This window comes from Ursus maritimus, assembly GCF_017311325.1.
Source record: "Ursus maritimus isolate PB19 chromosome X unlocalized genomic scaffold, ASM1731132v1 scaffold_X1, whole genome shotgun sequence".
NCBI lineage: Eukaryota > Metazoa > Chordata > Mammalia > Carnivora > Ursidae > Ursus > Ursus maritimus.
The window spans coordinates 55777664-55797495 of record NW_024423319.1 but is presented as its reverse complement, the minus strand read 5'-3'; the positions used below and the strand labels follow the sequence as shown (position 1 = coordinate 55797495).

The window sequence follows — 19832 nt, the reverse complement described above, 5'->3', positions numbered from 1 at the left end:
TGAGTGTAACCCACAAAGTCTCACTGGTATGTATTTTGATTATGTTTGATTTACTCAGGTGTAACTGCATTAGTTACAGCGCTTACCAACATTTGTCTTCAAGTGATTCTCCCAATAGGAAGAGCGATGAGTTTAGTTCATAACTTTGTCATTACAGTCTCAAATTTTAAGGCAAGTGAAGGCATTTGGTTCCACTCAGCTGGACATACTAATTATATGCCTGTCATTTATATAATGAGACCAAAGTCTAGATGTATTTGTCTACTTAAGTAATTGTTTTAAGGGAAAATGGTTAACAATGATAGGTGCTTAAAAATTAAATAACAGATTCATACAGTATTTAGAATTTACTCTTCCTTAATACTATTTTACTTTTTTGATTTCTACAAAACAATCAGCACATAGATGATCACTAAGAGCTCAACACTATTAGTATAAATATGAGAAGTCTACAACATAGCTAAGCTAATCCAGATATATAAAAAACAAGAGCATTCAGACAGAATAGTAAAAAGTTTCTCTCAGGAATCCTAATTGAGACGAATTCTTTGCAGATACTTTTTTTAAAAGTATGAATGATGTCAAATTCTTAAAAAGGTGGGATTCTTGTACCACTTGAAAGTACTCACCATTTTCAGTTTTTGCTGTTTAACCTGGGAAGTAATTAAATTTTCCTGTGAAGAAACAATTCTGTAAATTTTTAAAACCTGTTCTATTGTGATCAAGATAAATTTTATTCAAAAGGTCCAGGAAAAAAGACAAAACTCTCAAAAGAGATTTAGAAGTAAAAATTGTGTAAGTCTTCGGAAGACAATTATTATGTAGCACTGTAAGCTAAAAAATTTGCTCATAACCAGTGAGCTTTGAAAGAGGAAAATAAATGAGCTGAGAAAAGGTTTGGCTACTTAAATACATAGCAAATACTTTTTCTGACTTGAAAATTTTAAAAATTAAGAGAAAGGGAAGGGGTGTCTTAAAGCCTTCTGTGACATTAGCCTAGTTCTGTTTCAGAAGACAGGCAAGCTAATTACCAAGAGCAGAACAACTTGCCACCAGTTCTGACACCATGACTCTCATTAGGGCAGAAGAAGGAAAATACACTATTAAAGACTTCTAATGCCCAAGTTACAAATTACTCCTGAAAGTCTATGAACGGGCCCAAGACATAAGACAAGAAGGAGGAAAAAAGAAGCCAAACTTGAATTAAGTAAGAAAATGAAAAAACCAAACAAATATGAACTTCCTTCTCCCCCCCCCGCCGGAACAGGACTAAGCATGTAATAATAAATTCAAGCTTTTCTCTTTCAGTTAACCCTCCTGGTGTAAGCCTCAGTATTGAGCCCAAAAAACCAAAGCCAGTGTATTTGTCTATACTGCTGGCTTTGCATTTATAAATTAAGACATTAAAGATTAGCAAAACAATTTTATCACAGAAAAAAGTGAGAAAGCTGAAGTTGGAGAGAGCTTTAAAGAAAAATCCAGTTTACTTAAAATGCCATGTATTTTGTCAAACATGTATACAGGACAGGTGTTTTTCTACATACATGCAAAATATGGACCACTGAGGGTGTTCAACGTGTAGGGGATCTTTTCTAAACTCTTTTGACTAACACCCTCATTTTTTTTAAAGATTTTATTTATTTATTCGACAGAGATAGAGACAGCCAGCGAGAGAGGGAACACAAGCAGGGGGAGTGGGAGAGGAAGAAGCAGGCTCCTAGCGGAGGAGCCTGATGTGGGGCTCGATCCCATAACGCCGGGATCATGCCCTGAGCTGAAGGCAGACGCTTAACCGCTGTGCCACCCAGGCGCCCCAACACCCTCATTTTCTAATAAAGAAACCAAGACCTAAGAAATTATGGAAACTTGTTCAAGGTCAAAGAATTAATTGCAAGGAATTCTGTAGACTCTTGGGCCAATACTTTTCCACTATAACAGTATTCTTCCTAAATTTCCTATAAAGTCAAGCTGGAAATTGATTCTCGTAACATTAAATACAAAAACTGAAAACTAAATAAAAAACTTGTTAATTTTTTTTTCTTTTCAATATCACGACACCTTAAGATATAGTGTTTTTAAACCTTTTATTTTTTATTTAGTAGTGGGTAAAATGTTTCCAAGAAACTTTGTTTTTTTAAGTGAGAAAATGTGACTGTAGAAACAAAACTGGATATAGAGGGTTTTTTAAAAATTATTATTTACTCAGTAGTGCTAAGCATAACGTACATATGTAAGTTCTAGGAATAGAAATGGTAAGCCATGATTCAGTTCCTCATATTGGACAAGAAATGTTAAAGTTATTCATGCTATAATTAACCCTAAAAAGCAGTAGAGTGCAGAGTTGGATGGTGGAGGAGTAGGGGACCCTAATTTCGTCTGATCCCTGGAATTCAGACAGTTATCAAATCATTCTGAACACCTGCAAAATTGACCAGAGATCTGAGAAAAGAATTGCTGCAATTCTATGAATAGAAAAACAACCACTTTTTGCAAGGTAGGAGGTGTGGAGACAGGAATCCGAGGCGATATCGTAAGATAAACCGCAGGGGAAGGGAGCCTCCATAAGCTGGCTACTGGAAAGTGTTATAAACAGTGGAGCGCAAAATTGGAACTTTTAGAAGACCGCCCAAACTGTGCTCAGGTGGCAAAGCGGGGCAGACTCTCAGGTAGGACAGCATGGTCTTAGGATCCCTGGTGTCACAAAAAGAACAGGGGTGCCTGACGGTGGGAGAGTTCCCATGCATTGGAGGAGGGAAGCTGGCTGCAAATAGTGAGGCTAGGTGCCAGCTTTCTGCTCTGTATTGTCATAAACCAGAACAGCTGCACAGTTGGGTGACTACTGATCGAGCAGTTCAACAAAAGACAGAAGCGCTGAGATCCCCCCCTCCCTAACCTGGGTAGAACAGCGTGGGTCTGCTGTAGTAGTCCGTGAAGTCTGAACACTGGAATGGAGTTGCAGGCCTGAGATAAAAACTAGTTCACAGGCTGAGTGAACACAGAGTTGAGATGGAAACCAGGGAGATAAGAGTGACTGACTGCTTTTCTGTGAGGGCTCACTGAAGAGTAGGGGGGCACGAACTTTCAGCCCCAGGGCTAGAGACTGGGGTGTCGCCATTTTCATCCACCCCCATTGGTGCTGAAAGCCTTCAGGGAGCAAAACAGCAACACAGAGTGCAATCTGGAGCTGCTTACACTGAGAACAGTCCCCTGGCAAGGGGGGTGCAATTACACCAGGGGAAAGACACCTGAGAATCAGCGCAAGAGGCCCCTCCCCTAGAAGACCAGCAGGAACATCCAGCTAATACCAAGTTTATTGATCATAGAGAACTGCAAAACTTCAGCTCCTAGGGAAAACCATTTATGGTTTATATACCATTTGTGGTTTTTTTCTTATTTTTCTTATTATTCTTTAGGCTTTCAGTTTTACAATTTTTTCCTTTTCAGCTATTTTCTTATTTTATCAATTCTTAAAAGATTTTTAATTTTTACTTTCACATTTACGTTGTTTATATATACACATATATTTCATTTTTGGTTTGCTTTCATTTATTCAATTTAATTTTTGTATATATAAGTTTTTTGTATATATAAGTTTTTCTTTCTTTCCTATTTTGGGATCTTGTTTCTTCTAACGAATGGACCAAAATAAAACCAGGATCTAGTTTACTGTTGTGCTCTGTTCTACTTATTGTTTGAAGTTTTTCTTTTTTTTCTGTTTTCTTCTGATTTGTTTAGTGTGTTATTTTTCTGGTGCTGTTGTTGCTATTTTTGTATTTTCTCTCACCTATTCTTTTCTGACATAATGACAAAATGGAAAAATTCACCCCAAAAGAAAGAACAGGGGACAATACTCATGGCCAGTGATTTAATAAATATGGGTGTAAGTAAAATGTCAGAACTAGAATTCAAAACAACAATAATAAAGATACTGGCTAGGCTTGAAAAAAGCATAGAAGACATTAGAGAAACCCTTACTGGAGATATAAAAGAACCCAAATCTAATGAGGACAAAATAAAAAAGGCTTATTACTCAGATGCAATAAAAAATGGAGGTTCTAACTGCTAGGATAAATGAGGCAGAGAGTCAATTATATAGAAAACAAAATAATGGAGAATTAGGAAGCTGATAAAAAGAGAGAGAAACAACTAATGGATCACGAAGGGTGGATTCAAGAGATCAGATATACCATAAAGCAAAACAAAATTAGAATAACGCGGGTCCCAGAGTAAGAGGAAATAGAGAGGGGGCCAAAGGTTTATTTGAACAAATTACAGCTGAGAACTTCCCTAATCTGGGGAAGGAAACAGACATTCAAATCCGGGAGGCAGAGAGAATCCCCTTCAAAATCAATAAAAATAGGTCAACACCTTGACACATTAACAGGGAAGCTAGCAAATTTCAGACATAAAGTGAAAATCCTGAAAGGAGCTCCAGGCAAGAGGTCCTTAACCAACAAGGGTAGTAATCTAAGGATGGCAGCAGACCTGTCCACAGAGACCTGGCAGGCCAGAAAGGACTGGCATGACATATTCAAGGTGCTAAATGAGAAAAATATGCATCCAAGAACACTTTATCTAGCAAGGCTGTCATTCAGAATAGAAGGTGAGATAAAGAGCTTCCAGGAAAAACAGAAACTAAAAGAATTTGTGATCACTAAACCAGCCCTGCAAGAAATATTAAAGGGGATCCTGTAAGCGAAGAGAGAGCCCAAAGGTAACACAGACCAGAAGCGAACAATCTACAGAAAAAGTGACTTTACAGGTAATACAATGACACTAAATTCATATCTTCCAATAATTCCTTTGAATGTAAATATACTAAATGCTCCAATCAAAAGAAACAGGGTAGCAGACTGCATAAAACAAGACCCAACAATATGCTGTCTACAAGACTCATTTTATTTTTTAAAATTTTTTATATTAGTCACCATACAGTACATCATTAGTTTTTGATGTAGTGTTCCATGATACAAGACTCATTTTAGACCCAAAGACACCTCCAGATTGAAAGTGAGGGGGTAGAGAATCGTTTATCATGCTAATACACATCAAAAGAAAGCTGCAATAGCCATCCTTATATCAGACAAACTAGATTTTAAACCAAACACTGTAATGAGAGATGAAGGACACTATATCATAAAAAAAGAGTCTACCCAACAAGAAGATAAAACAACTTTAAATATTTATGCCCCTAACATGGGAGCAGCCAATTATAAAGCAAATTAATAACAAAATAAAAGAAACACATTGATAAAAATACAATAATAGTAGGGGACTTTAACACCCCATTCACAGCAATGGAAAGATCACTGAAGCAGAAAATCAACAAGAAAATAAAGGCTCTGAATGACACACTGGACTAAATGGACTTCACAGATATGTTCAAAGCATTCCACCCTAAAGCAACAGAATACACATTCTTCTCGAGGGCACATGAACATTCACCAGAACAGATCACATAGTGAGGTCAGTACCAAGAGACTGGGATTATTCCCTGCATATGTTCAGACCACAATGCTTTAAAACTTGAATTCAATCACAAGTGAAAATTTGCAAGGAACACAACAAACAAATGAAGGTTAAAGAATATCCTATTGAAGAATGAATGGGTCAACCAGGAAATTAAAGAAGAATTTAAAAAATTCATGGAAACAAATAAAAATGAAAACACAACTGTTCAGAACCTTAGGGATGCAGCAACGGTGGTCCTAAAGGGAAGTACATAGAAATGCAGGCCATCCTCAAAAAACAAGAAAACCTAACCTTACACCTAAAAGAGAGGGAGAAAGAACAGCAAACAAAGCCTAAATCCAGCAGGAGAAAAGAAAGAATAAAGATTAGAGCAGAGATCAGTAAAACAGAAATCAAAAGAACAGCAGAACAGATCAACGAAACTAGGAGCTGGTTCTTTGAAAGAATTAACAAGATCGATAAACCACCCACCAGACTTATCAAAAAGAAAAAAAAACGAACTGAAATAAATGAAATCATAAATGAAAGAGGAGAGATCGTAACCAACACTGAAGAAATAGAATTATAAGAGCATATTATGAGCAACTATATGCCAACAAATTAGGGAATCTGGAAGAAATGGATGCATTCTTGGAAATAAACTATCAAAACCGAAACAGGAAGAAATAGAGAAATTTGAACAGAACCATAACCAGCAAAGAAATTGAATTGGTAATCAAAAATCTCCCAACAAACAAGTCCAGGACCAGATGGCTTCCCAGCAAAATTCTACCAAACATTTAAAGAAAAATTAATATCCATTCTTCTGAAGCTGTTTGAAGAAACAGAAATGGAAGGAAAACTTCCAAACTCCTCCTATGAGGCCAGCATTACTTGATATCCAAATCAAAGACCCCACCAAAATGGAGAAATACAGTCTCACATCCCTAATGAACATAGATGCAAAAATTCTCACCAAGATACTAGCTAATAGGACCCAAAATACATTAAAAAGATTATTGGGGCACCTGGGTGGCTCAGTGGATTAAGTGTCTACCTTTGTCTCAGGTCATGATCTCAGGCTCCCGGAATCAAGCCCCGCACTGGGCTCCCTGGTCAGTGGGGAGTCTGCTGCTCTCTCTCCCTCTGCCTCTTCCCCCTGACTTGTGTTCTCCCTCTCTCTCAAATAAATAAATGAAATCTTAAAAAAAAAAAAAAAAGGTTATTCACCACGACCAAATGGGATTGATTCCTGGGCTGCAAGTGTGGTTCGAAAACTGCAATCAATGTCATACACCACATTAATAAAAGGACAAGAACGAGATGATCCTCTCAATAGATGCAGAAAAAGCATTTGACAAAATACAGCATCCTTTCTTGATTAAAACTCTCCATATAGGGAACATACCTCAATATCATAAAAGCCATATATGAAAAACCCAGAGCAAATATCATCCTCAGTGGGGAAAAACTGAGAGCTTTTCCCCTAAGGTCAGGAACACTACAGAAATGACCAGTCTCACCACTGTCGTTCAACACAGTACTAGAAGGTCTAGCCTCAGCAACCAGACAAAAAGAAATAAAAGGCATCCAAATTGGCAAGGAAGAAATCAAACTTTTACTCTTAGCAGATGACATGATATTCTATATGGAAAACTGAAAACACTTCACCCTAAAAATTGCTAGAACTCATTCAGCACAGTGGCAGGATATAAAGTCAACACAGAGAAGTCAGTTGCATTTCTACGCACTAACAATGATATTGAAGAAAGAGAAATTAAAGAATCAGTCCCATTTATAATTGCAATAAAAACCTTAAGAAACCTAGGAATAAACCTAATCAAAGAGGTAAAGGATCTATACTCTGAAAATTATAGAGCACTTCTGAAAGAAACTGAAGATAACACAAAATGGAAAACACATTCCATGCTCATGGGTTGGAAGAACAAATATTGCTAAAATGTCCATGTGACCCAAAGCGATCTACACATCCAATGCAATCCCCATCAAAATACCATCAACTTTTCACAGAGCTGGAACAAATAATTCTAAAATTTGTATGGAACCAGAAAGGACTCTGAATAGCCAAAGAAATGTTGAAAAAGAAAACCAAAGCTGGAGGCATCCCAATTCTGGACTTCCAGCTGTATTACAGAGCTCTAATCATCAAGACAGCACGGTACTGGCACAAAAACAGACACATAGATCAATGGAACAGAACAGAGAACCCAAAAATGGACCCTCAACTCTATGGTCAACTAATCTTCAACAAAGCAGGAAAGAATATTCAATGGAAAAAAAAGACTATCTTTTCAATAAATGGTGTTGGGAAAATTGGGCAGCCACATACAGAAGAATGAAATATAATAAAAAAATATTTTAAAAACAGAAGAAGAATGAAACTGGACCATTTTCTTACACCACACACAAAAATGAACTCAAAATGGATGAACGACCTAAATCTGAGACAGGAATCCATCAAAATCCCAGAGAACACAGGCAGCAACCTGTTTAATCTAGGCTGAAGCAACTTCTTGCTAGACATGTCTCCAAAGGCAAGGGAAACAAAAGCAAAAATGAACTATTAGGACGTCATCAAGATAAAAAGCTTTCGCACAGCAAAGTTAAGAGACGACAAAACTAAAAGACAACCCATGGAATAGGAGAAGCTATTTGAAAATGACATATCAGATAAAGGACTAGCATCCAAAATCTATAAAGAACTAATCAAACGTAACACCCAGAAAAACAGAAAGTCCAATCAAGAAATGGGCAGAAGACATGAAAAGACATTTCTCCAAGGAAGACATACAAATGGCCAACAGACACGTGAAAAAATGCTCAACATCACTTGGCACTGGGGAAATACAAATCAAAAGCACAATGAGACACCACCTCACACCAGTGAGAATGGCTAAAATGAACAAGTCAGGAAACAATAGATGTTGGCAAGGATGCAGAGAAAGAGGAACCCTCTTACAATGTTCATGTGAATGCAAGCCGGTACAGCCATTCTTGAGAACAGTATGGAGGTTCCTCAAAAAGTTAAAAATAGAGCTACCCTACGACCCAGCAATTGCACTACTAGGTATTTATCCGAAGGATAGAAACAATGATTTGAAGGTGCACCTGTTTCAATGTTTATAGCAAAATGTCCGTAATAGCCAAAATATGGAAAGAGCCCAGGTGTCTATCCACAGATGAATGGATAAAGAAGATGTGGTATACATATATGATGTACTATTACTCAGCATCAGAAAGGATGAAATCTTACCATTTATATTGAGGTGGATGGAGCTAGAGGGTTTTATGCTAAATGAAATAAGTCAGAGAAAGACAATTATCATATGATTTCACTCATATGTGGAATTTAAGAAACAAAAAGATTATCATATGGGAAGGGAGGGAAAAATAAAATAAGATGAAATAAAAGAGGGAGAGAAGCCAAAAGAGGCTCTTAACTATAGGAAATAAACTGAGGGTTGCTGGAGGGGAGCTGGGTGGTGGAATGGGGTAACTGGGTGATGGGCGTTAAGGAGGGCACTTGAAGTAATGAACACTGGGTGTTGTGTGCAGCTGATGAATCGCTAAACTCTACCTCTGAAACTAATAATATACTATACACTGAGTTTTAATAAAATTTAAAAATTACTCTAAGAAGCAGTATAGTATGATGAATGAAGCACAGACTCGAGTCAGACTGACTGGATTTAAATTCGGCTCCTTCCTACTACAAGTTCCGTGACCTTGGGTAAGTCATTTACCTTTTTTGTGCCTCCATTTCTTCATCTGAATAACAGAGAAGACAATTGGCCCAACTCACAGAATTGTTGTTGGGGTGGGGTTAAATTAATTCAATTAAAGTACTTAGAACAGTGCCTGCATATACTGTTTAATAAATATTAGTTATCATTATTATAAAAACAGAATAAATGTTAACCCTACAGGAAAGTTCAAGGTTCTACCTAAATAGAGGAGCAAAAGTGTAATAAGTACACAAATGAGGCAGGGAAAAGCTTGAAAAAGGTGGTTAATATATGAACTAGGACCTAAAGGATGAAGAAGCATTTAACCAGTTGGCAAGTCCACTTTAGATTAAGGGAAGAGTTTGTGAAAAGGCAGAAAAGGGAGAGAAAACATGGTAATATTAAAAATATTTTGTTATATGAAGTATCAATACCCAGAGTACATTAGCAATGGTATTCTTATTGTCAATAGGAGCTGCCATTTCTTATATGCTTAACTCTTTTCCAGGCACTGTGTGTTAAATGTTTTATAAATATTGAATCTTTACAACAGCTCTAATTCATTTATTTCCATTGGCATGCAACATTTCCTTGGAGCTCAATACTATCATCATGGTATGTTAGGACACTATTTTCTTTATTGTAAGATAGGAAAAAGCCCATAGTTTTAAGGTTGGCACAATATGATGATGATTTATGACTAGAGAAAGTGTATGAGGGCAGCATTTTTTTTTTTAAATTTTGGCATCAGCACAGTGGTAGGCTCTATGGGCCCTGAATCAGAAAAAATTATGTTTGAATCCCTGCTCTGCCACTTACTGAATGAAGTATGTGATTTAGGTAATCTAATTAAACTCCATTAGCCTTAGTCTCCTAATCTCTATAGTGGAACTAATGGTACCTACTTCATAGGGTTATCTTAAGAACTGCATGAAATAACTAATGGGAGTACTTACCCCATTACTCCCAGCAAATACGTCATGATAGCTGCTGCTGCTGCTGCTGCTGTTGTTATTATATTCCAAAGATAAATATCACCATATGACCTTGTACAAATGATCTTAACATCTCTGTGGTTCTTCTAGGCAGACCTAAATAAGACCTATCCAGTACTATCTAGGTTACTCTTACCCAGCTGACTGACAGTCCCTGTGTGAAATGCAGGAGTGAGCAGACCGTAAGTCTGCGTCACCACAACCTACTTTAACAGATACTGTCAAGGAGTGTACTTCATCCAGAAGTAGGGATCTTCTATAATTGCAAAGTGCAGAGATGCACCATGTCTTACCATACAACACTGTACTCTGAAGAGTTTTTATGAGGGAAGTTCTTTGACCTCTGTAGTGATTTCACAAATAAATGTAACTCTATTACATGAGAAAGCTATTAAGACAAATACATACATGTAAAACATATTTTTGTGTTTCTCCCCAAAAATACACTGGACGTTAAACTATTTCAAAATGCCAGGGAAATGTCCAGGGGATGTCTAAAATAACTATGATGTTGCTTATAAAAGAAAATGTGAAGGTTACAGCACCACTTCAGGCTACTTATGACTGCAGGACACAAGAGGCAATCACTGTCTTCAATCAGTAGGAAGACTTTTCTGAATAAGCTGGCGTGAAAAAGAGGTGTGGGAATGGGAAAGTATACATACACAAAAATAGATGCATTAAGTAGGAACACAATCCAGATGACAAGGAAGGACCCATGTGAGAAAGGACTTACCTAAGATGGGTTACTGATTGTTATGTTGCAGGGCAATTTGGAAAAACAGTTAAAATTTTCAGGAAATATTTACCAAAGTAGGAAGATTTGAGAATAATGAAGATTATGGAAAAAATAGTCAAATTTAAGGACTACATGAAACATTTTTGTATCTTAGTGGCTTGGAAATATACACCTGAAACTGTGGATTCAACTGTACATAATCAAAATTATAACTGTTTAATATGTGGTACAGTATGTCAAATTTTGATCACACTATTACACATTTATGCAATATGATCCTTTATGCTTGTGGCATATCTACTTAAGTCTATTTTTAATTCATATTATACAGAAGCCAGCAAATCAAGGTAAACAAATAGAAAAACATGTCAGTTACCTGTATTCCCATCATTTAGGGATAACCACTTCTGTGACCATTTTGGCATATACTCCTCGGAATTTATTTGCATAATATGCTGATGTACCAAAACATGCACAAATGTGTTTGTGTGTATAAATACACATGAATATATTCACCCCTCACAATAAAAATTAGTTCAAAAATTTTACTCATAACAGAAAACTTATATAAGCAAACCTTACATTATCACTGTAACATGAAACAGCCAAGTCTCTTATATGCCATTATTTTGCCATAAAATAGAAGTTTATTAAGCAAACACAAATGGCCTTTGACAACTCCCTTTACTGCCAATATCCTCTAGTACTCTGCCACTAGCTCACCCCAGCCCTTAAAAACCTCCCCACCCTCTACCTCAGGGGAGCTGAATTCAGACTGAGTCGTTCTGTCCTCTCTCTTTTTTGCAATACTCTTCAATAAAGTTTTCTTTGTCTTTTAAACTTTGACACAATCTTTCCTCTGACACCACCTTTTCACCCTAAAAAGGCATCTCATTCCTTTGTAGCAGTAGCTTTCAAACTTTCATGTGTTTCTGAATCACCTACAGGGCTTCTCAGAACACAGTTTCTGAAGTACTAGGCCAGGGTTGGGTTCTCATATATTTCCAACAAGTCTCCGGATAAGACATGGCTGATACCGAGACCATGTTTTGGCCTAATTTTTCCGCAAACTGTCCTAACCTTCTGAGGCCCTTGGAGGCTCAAGCACATTTGCTGTAATGAGGTCATTTCTGGAGCTGATGGAGGTGTGTTCTTCCTCGCAATCTTCTCACACTCTTCTTTTAAAAATTTTTTTTGTTAATTCCAGGATAGTTAACATACAGTGTTATTTTTGTTCCAAGTGAACATCATAGTGATTCAACAATTCTGTACATCACTCCGTGCTCATTATGGTATATGTACTCCTTAATCCCCATCACATATTTCAGCCATCTACCTACCTACCTCCCCTCTGATAACCATCATTTGTTCTCTATAGTGAAGAGTCTATTTCTTGGCTTGTCTCTCTTTCATTTTTCCTTTGATTATTGTTTTGTTTCTTAAATTCCACATGAGTGAAATCAGATGGTAATTGCCGTATTCTGACAGACTTATTTCGGTTAGCATTGTAATTTCTAGCTGCATCCATGGTATTGCAAATGGCAAGATTTCATTCTTTTTATGGCTGAATGATATCCCACTGCATAAATAAACCACATCTTCTTTATCCATTCATCTATTGATGGACAGATGGGCTACTTCCATAAATTGGTTAGTGTAAATAATGCTGCAGTAAATACAGGGGTGCATCTACTCCTTCAAATTAGTGTTTTGTACTTCTTGGTAAAATGCCATTACTGGATTCTAGAGTAGTTCTATTTTTTTTAAGATTTTATTATTTGAGAGTCAGAGAGAGTGTGAGAGAGAGCGAGAGAGAGCACAAGCCAGGGGAGGGGTAGAGAGAGAAGCAGACTCCCTGTGGAGCAGGTAGCCCGATGTGGGACTCAATCCCAGGACCCTGGAATCATGACCCGAGCTGAAGGCAGATGCTTAACTGACTGAGCCATGCAGGCACCCCGAGTAGTTCTATTTTTAACTTTCTGAGGAACCTCTACATTGTTTTCCAAAGTGGCCACACCAGTTTGCACTGGCACCAACAGTGCACAAGTGTTCCTTTTTTTCTACATCCTCACAAACACCTGTTGTTTCTAGAGTTGATTTTAGCCATTCTGACAGGTGTGAGGTGATAGCTCCTTGTAGTTTTGATTTGCATTTCCCTGATTTTAAGTGATACTGAGAATCTTTTCATGAATCCACTGGTCATCTGTATGTCTTCGTTGGAGAACTATCTGTTCATGTCATCTGCCCATTTTTTAAATTTATTTTAATTTTTTTTATTATATTATGTTAGTCACCATACAGTACATCCCTGGTTTCTGATGTAAAGTTCGATGATTCATTAGTTGTGTATAACACCCAGTGCACCATGCAATAGGTGCCCTCCTTACTGCCCATTTTTAAATTGGATTATTTCTTTTTCGGGTGTTGAGTTGTAGAAGTTCTTCGTATCTTTTAGATAGGAACCCTTTATAGAGTGTCATATGCAAATATCTTCACACATTCCAAAGGTTGCCTTTTAGCTTCGTTCACTGTTTCCTTCACTGTGCAAAAGCTTTTTATTTTGATGGAGTCCCAGTATTTAATTTTGCTTTTGTGTCCTTTGTCTCAGGAGACATATAATTCAGCAGATGCCAGAAAAATTACCACCTGTGCCCTCTAGAATTTTTATGGATTTGGGTCTCACATTTAGGTCTTTAATCCATTCTGAATTTATGTTAGTCTATAGTGAAACAAAAAGGTCCAGTTTCATTCTTTTTCATGCTGCTGTCCAGTTTTCCCACCTCCATTTGAAGAGACTATCTTTTTCCCACTGTACACTCATTCCTCCTTTGTGAAAAATTAATTTACCATATAATTGTGGGTTTATTTCTGGGTTTTCTATTCTGTTCCACTGATCTATTTGTCTTTTTTTGGGTGAGTACCATGCTGTTTTGATTACTATAGTTTATAATATAAATTGAAGCCTGGAATTATGATACAACCAGGTTTTTCTTTTTTCAAGATTGCTTTGGATTAGGGAAATGGAAATCAAAACACAATACTATATATGGAAAACCCAAACGACTGTACCCAAAACTACTAGAACTGATAAAGGAATTCAAAAAAGTTGCAGGATACAAAAGCAGTATAAAAGAGAAATAAGAAAACAGTCACATTTACAATTGCATCAAAAAGAAAAAAATACCTAGGAATAAATTTAACCAAAGATGTGAAAGATTTATACTCTGGAAACTATAAAACACTGATGAAAGAAATTGAAGAGGACCAGAGAAATGGAAAGACATTCCATGTTCACGGGTTGGAAGAACAAGCATTGTTAAAATGTCTGTACTACCCAAAGCATTCTACAGAGTCAATGCAATCCCTATCAAAATGCCAACAATACTTTTCACAGAAATAAGAATAATCCTAAAATTTGCATAGAACCACAAAAGATCCCAAAGAGCCAAAGCAATCCTGAAAAAGAGAAATAAAACTGGAGGTTATCACAATTCTAGTTTTTAAGTTATACTACAAAGCTATAGTAATCAAGAGAGTATGGTACTGGCATAAAAATAGACACATAAATCAATGGAACAGAATAGCAAACCCAGAAATAAACCCACAATTACATGGTGAATTAATCTTCAACAAAGCAGAGAATAATATCCAATGGGGAAAAGAGAGTCTCTTCAATAAATGGGGTCGGGAGAAGTGCACGGTGTAACATGCAAAATAATGAAACTGGACCACTTTCTTATACCATACACAAAATACATTCAAAATGGATTAAAGACCTAAATGTGAGACCTGAAACCATAAACATTCTAGAAGAGAACACAGGCAGTGACTTCTCTGACATTGGTGGTAGCAACATTTTTCAAGATACATCTCCTGAGGCAAGGGAAACAAAACCGAAAATGAACTATTGGGACTTCATCAAAATAAAAAGCTACTGCACAGTGAAGGCAACAATCAACAAAACTAAAAGGCAGCCTATGGAATGGGAGAAGATATTTGCAAATGACATATGTGATAAAGAGTTAGTATCCAAAATACGTAAAGAACTTATTAAACTCAATACCGCAAAAACAAATAATCCAGTCAAGAAACAGGCAGAAGCCATGAATATACTTTTCCAAAGAAGACAGAGATGGCCAACAGACACATGAAAAGATGCTCAACATCACAAAACCACAAGGAGATATCACCTCACACCTGTCAGAATGGCTAAAATCAACAACACAAGAAGCAACAAGGGTTGGCAAAGATGTGGAGAAAAAGGAACCCTCTTGAACTGTTGGTGGTAATGCATATTGGTGCAGCCACTGTAGAAAACAGTACGGTAGGTTCTTCAAAAAGTTAAAAGTAGAACTTCCATAGGACCCAGCAACTGCACTACTGGGTATTTGCCCAAAGAATACAAAAACACTAATTCAAAGGAATACATGCACCACAATGTTTATAGCACCATTATTTTCAATAGCTAAGATACAGAAGCAGCACAAGTGTCCATCAACCGATAAATAAAGAAGATGTGGTATATATGTATATACACAATGGAATATTATTTAGCTAGTATAAGAAATGAAATCATGACAACTGCATGACAATTTCAACAACATGGATGGAGTTAGAGACTATAATGCTAAGTAAAGTAAATCAGAGAAAGACAAATACCGTATGATTTCACACATATATGGAATTTACGAAACAGAACAGATGAGCAAAGGGAAACAAAGAGAGACAAAGTAAGAGACTGTTAACTAAAGAGAACAAACTGTTGGTTACCAGAAGGAAGGTGGGTGGGTGGGGGAATGGGTGAAATATGTGATGGGGATTAAGGAGTGCAGTTATTGCGATGAGCACTAGATGATGTATGGAATGGATGAATCACAATACTGTACACCTGAAACAAATACAACACTGTATGTTAACTATCTGGAATTAAAATAAAAAATAAGAAGAAAAGATGAATGATGTGATTTAGATCTTGTTTAATTTGTTGAGACTTCTTTTGTGACCTGGTATTTGATCTCTAGTGGAGAATGTTCCATGTACACTTGAAAAGAATATATATTCTGCTGTTTTAGGATGAAATGTTCTGAATATATCTGTTAAATCCACCTGGTCCAGTGTGTCATTCAAAGCCATTGTTTCCAGGTTGATTTTCTGTTTGGATGATCTGTCCATTGATGTAAGTAGGGTGTTTAAGTCCCCTACTATTATTGTATTACTATCGATTAGTTCCTTTATGTTTGTTATTAACTGTTTAATGTATTTGGGTGCTCCCATGTTGGGTTCATAAATACTTAAGAACTGTTACATCTTCTTGTTGGATTGTCTCCTTTATTATTATATAATGTCCTTGTCTCTTTTTACAGTCTAGTTTGTCTAAGTACTGCTACTCTGGCTTTCTTTTGACATCCCTTTGCCGGATAAATGTTTCTCCATCCCCTCATTTTTAATCTGCAGTTTCAGTAGAGACCATGGCAGGATCCTGGATTTCGACACCCCCCCCCCAGCAGTAATGAGACACTGGGGTAGTGTCATTGGAGGCCTAATGGAGAGTCAGGTCTCCCACCACTGCCTGAATAATGAAACCACACCCCCCCCATCGTGTCATGTGGGGAGCAGTAACAAGGCTCTCCTGTGCTCTTCCTAGCCAGGGTGGAAATCAGTGAGGCCTACTAGATAGCCTACACTATAATCACTCTGCAGTAATGAGGAAGTTCTCCAACCTCCAGGTGCCAGCAGAGGGTAAGTGGGGAACTGCCATGTCCCTGGCTAATAAGGTGGCACCCCTTTTCCCCACCAGAGCAGTGTCAGAGGAGGCCTGCTAAAACAGAATAAGACCCAAGTCCCATTACAGAATAATAAAAATGCCCATGTATCAATCCCAAACTACTCATTATACCAAGAAATAGGAAAACCTCAACTTGACTGAAAAAAGACAACTGACAGACGCCAACATGACACAGCTGTTGGAGTTAAGTAAGATTTAATGCAGCCATCATAAAAATGCATTAGTGAGCAATTATAAACCTGCTGGAAACAAATGAAACTATAGACCATCTCTGGAAAGAAAGAGAAAGCCTCAGCACATAGGAGATTTAAAGAACCACCAAATGGAAATTATTAAACTGGAAAATACGATAATTAAATTTTAAAAAAACCTTCAGTGGATGGGTTCAACAGAATGGAATGGACAAAGGGAAGAATCAGTGAACTTGAAAGTAGAACCATGGAAAGGATACAATATGAAATGAAAGAAAATAGCCTACATAAAAATGAACAGAAGCACACGTAATTTGGGCTATTCTTGCTCTTTGTACTAGCTTAGTATTGTTATTACTTTGGCTATATTCCTTTGTATAATCCATTGTCCCCAGCATGATGTATTCCTCCTAATAGGTATAGTATTTTTCAAAAGATTTTATTTATTTATTTGACAGCGAGAGAGAGAGAGAGAGCGCGCGCACAAGCAGGGGGAGCAGCAGGCAGAGGGAGAGGGAGCAGGCTCCCAGTAGGGAGCCAGACATGGGGCTTGGTCCTGAAGGCAGATGCTTAACTGACTGAGCCACCCAGGAACCCCTAATAAGTATTTCTGAAGAAAAAAAAATGAACAGAGCCTCAGAGACATGTGGAACTATATAGTGAAAGTTCTCATAGTCATGTCACATGCATCCCAGAAGAAGAGGAGAAAGAGGATAAGGCTGAAAAGTATTCAGAGAAAAAAAGGATGAACATTTCCTGAATTTGGCAAAAGACATAAACCTGCAAATTCAAGAGGCTGCATAAATGTCAAATAGAATAATTCCAAAGAAATCTATGCCAAGACACATCGTATTAAAATTTAAAAATTAAAGACTAAGAAAAATCTTGAAAGCAGCCTGGGGTGGGAGGAACACATTACCTACAGTGAAAAAGCAATTCAAATAACAGATTTCTTACCAGAAACCATGGAGGCCAGAAGGAAGTACACCTTATCATGGACTACTACTCCGTAATAAACAGGAATGTACTATTGATACATGCAACAAGTTGGGTGAACCTTAAGAAAATTATACTGAGGAAAAAAAACCTCAAAAGATTACCTATTGTTTTAAATAAAAAAAGAAAAAAATTTAAAAAGAAAAAAAAGATTACCTAATATATGATTCATTCTATATGACATTGTTAAAATGACAAAATTACTGAGATAGAAAAGAGATTATGGCTGCCAGCGATTAGGTAGCTACTGTGGGGATGGAGGGATATAGCTATGGCTATGAAAGGGCAATACAAGGGATCCTTGTGGTGATGGTCACAAGAATCTACACATGTGATAAAATCACATATGCACATTATAACAATGTCAAACTCCTGGTTTTGACATTGTACTATAATTTGGTAAAATATAACTACTGGAAGAAACTGGGTGAAGGGTACATGGGACTTCTCTGTACTATCTTTGCAAATACCTATGAATCTATAACTACAAAATAAAAAAGAACACCGATACACTTTGGCCCAATAATTCCACTCAAAGAAGGTTTTAAAAAATAATGGAATTTCACAAATATTTGTTTACTAGGCTGGCTGTTTTTTACAGGACTATGAAGTAAAAATTTTCAAAACTCTTTAATCTCAACAGCATGGGATTAAATAAAAATAGTATACCCACAATCACTGAAAATATCATAGACATGCAAAAAGATTTTTGTTGTATTAAGTCTTTTTAAAAAGCAGATTACAAAACAATATATAAAACGGTATTGCATAATTATGGAAATATATATGTATACATATATAAAATCAAGATAAAGAAACACACACAAGTGTTTATGATCTATGGGTAGAAGGATTATAGTAATTTTACTTCTTTATATCTTTTGAACTGTCAATAGTGACAGTATTATTAGTAGTGAATGTATTATTAGACTGGACACACAAAATATTTCACACAGAAAAATAAAATAAATTTATAAAAAGAAATTTACAAAAATATTCACAAACATAAAATAAATGTAATTTAGAAAACCAAAGATGAGTGTAGTTTTATTTTATATCTAAGATACTAACACAGATAAAAAGACATGGAAAAAAACAGTTAAGGTAATAGGGAAAAATAATGTAATTGTCATGGTAAAAATTTACTTAATTCACCAATCACTATAAAAGGTGGCAAACAATCAGTGAGCTACTTTTCAAACTGAAATTTAGGATTACAGCAATAAGGGACAAGTTCTCTTCACCCTCCCTGCTGGCAAACAAGCTCCCAATTCTGTTTAACTACATTTCTGACATCTTTTAATAAGTAGTAGTTCTACACTTGAAGACATAGTCATGTTTTCATTGACCATGCCAAACCAGATTAGTCTTCCGCTTCTCATAATTCATGTTAACAGTTTGAATAAAACTTAATATAAATTTACAGAATTTTTAAACATCTAGCTAATGACATCGTTGCTTCCCTCCTATGAATCTCTACAGTCCACTGTTTGTTGGTAACTCTCTTGTGGTACTTTCATATTTTGCCTCTTACGGCTACTTTTGTGTTTGTCTTATCTGTCCCACTAGATGGAGTCCTCTAAGGTCAGGCCTATGTCATACTCATCTTTACCTATCCCGAAATGTCTAGCAGAATATACTGCACACAGTTAATACTGTTTTGTTCTATTAGATGTGCGTAAGATTATGAACATTTCAAATCAGGCATGCCACCCTCTGCTTTTTTGTAATCCCTACAGTACACAGTTTAGGTCTAGGCATATTGATATCCAGTGTAACCTTACTGACTTCTACCTAGTGAAACACCTTTAAGAAATACGTTCTACAAGGCATGGTGTCTGACAGTGTTAGAGACAGAAATTCTGATACATACTGGTAAAAGAAAGTAGTACCTAACTTCAGACTCATAAAAACTAAGAGGATTTACAT

The 19832-nt window shown here is 36.6% G+C and overlaps 1 protein-coding gene across 3 annotated transcripts in view; it reads right to left on the bottom strand.

Annotated features, from left to right (window-relative positions):
* The window catches only part of CHM (CHM Rab escort protein), a 198867-nt gene that overhangs the window by 24918 nt on the left and 154117 nt on the right, over positions 1-19832 (bottom strand). The gene's annotated exons all lie outside the window — the stretch shown is intronic.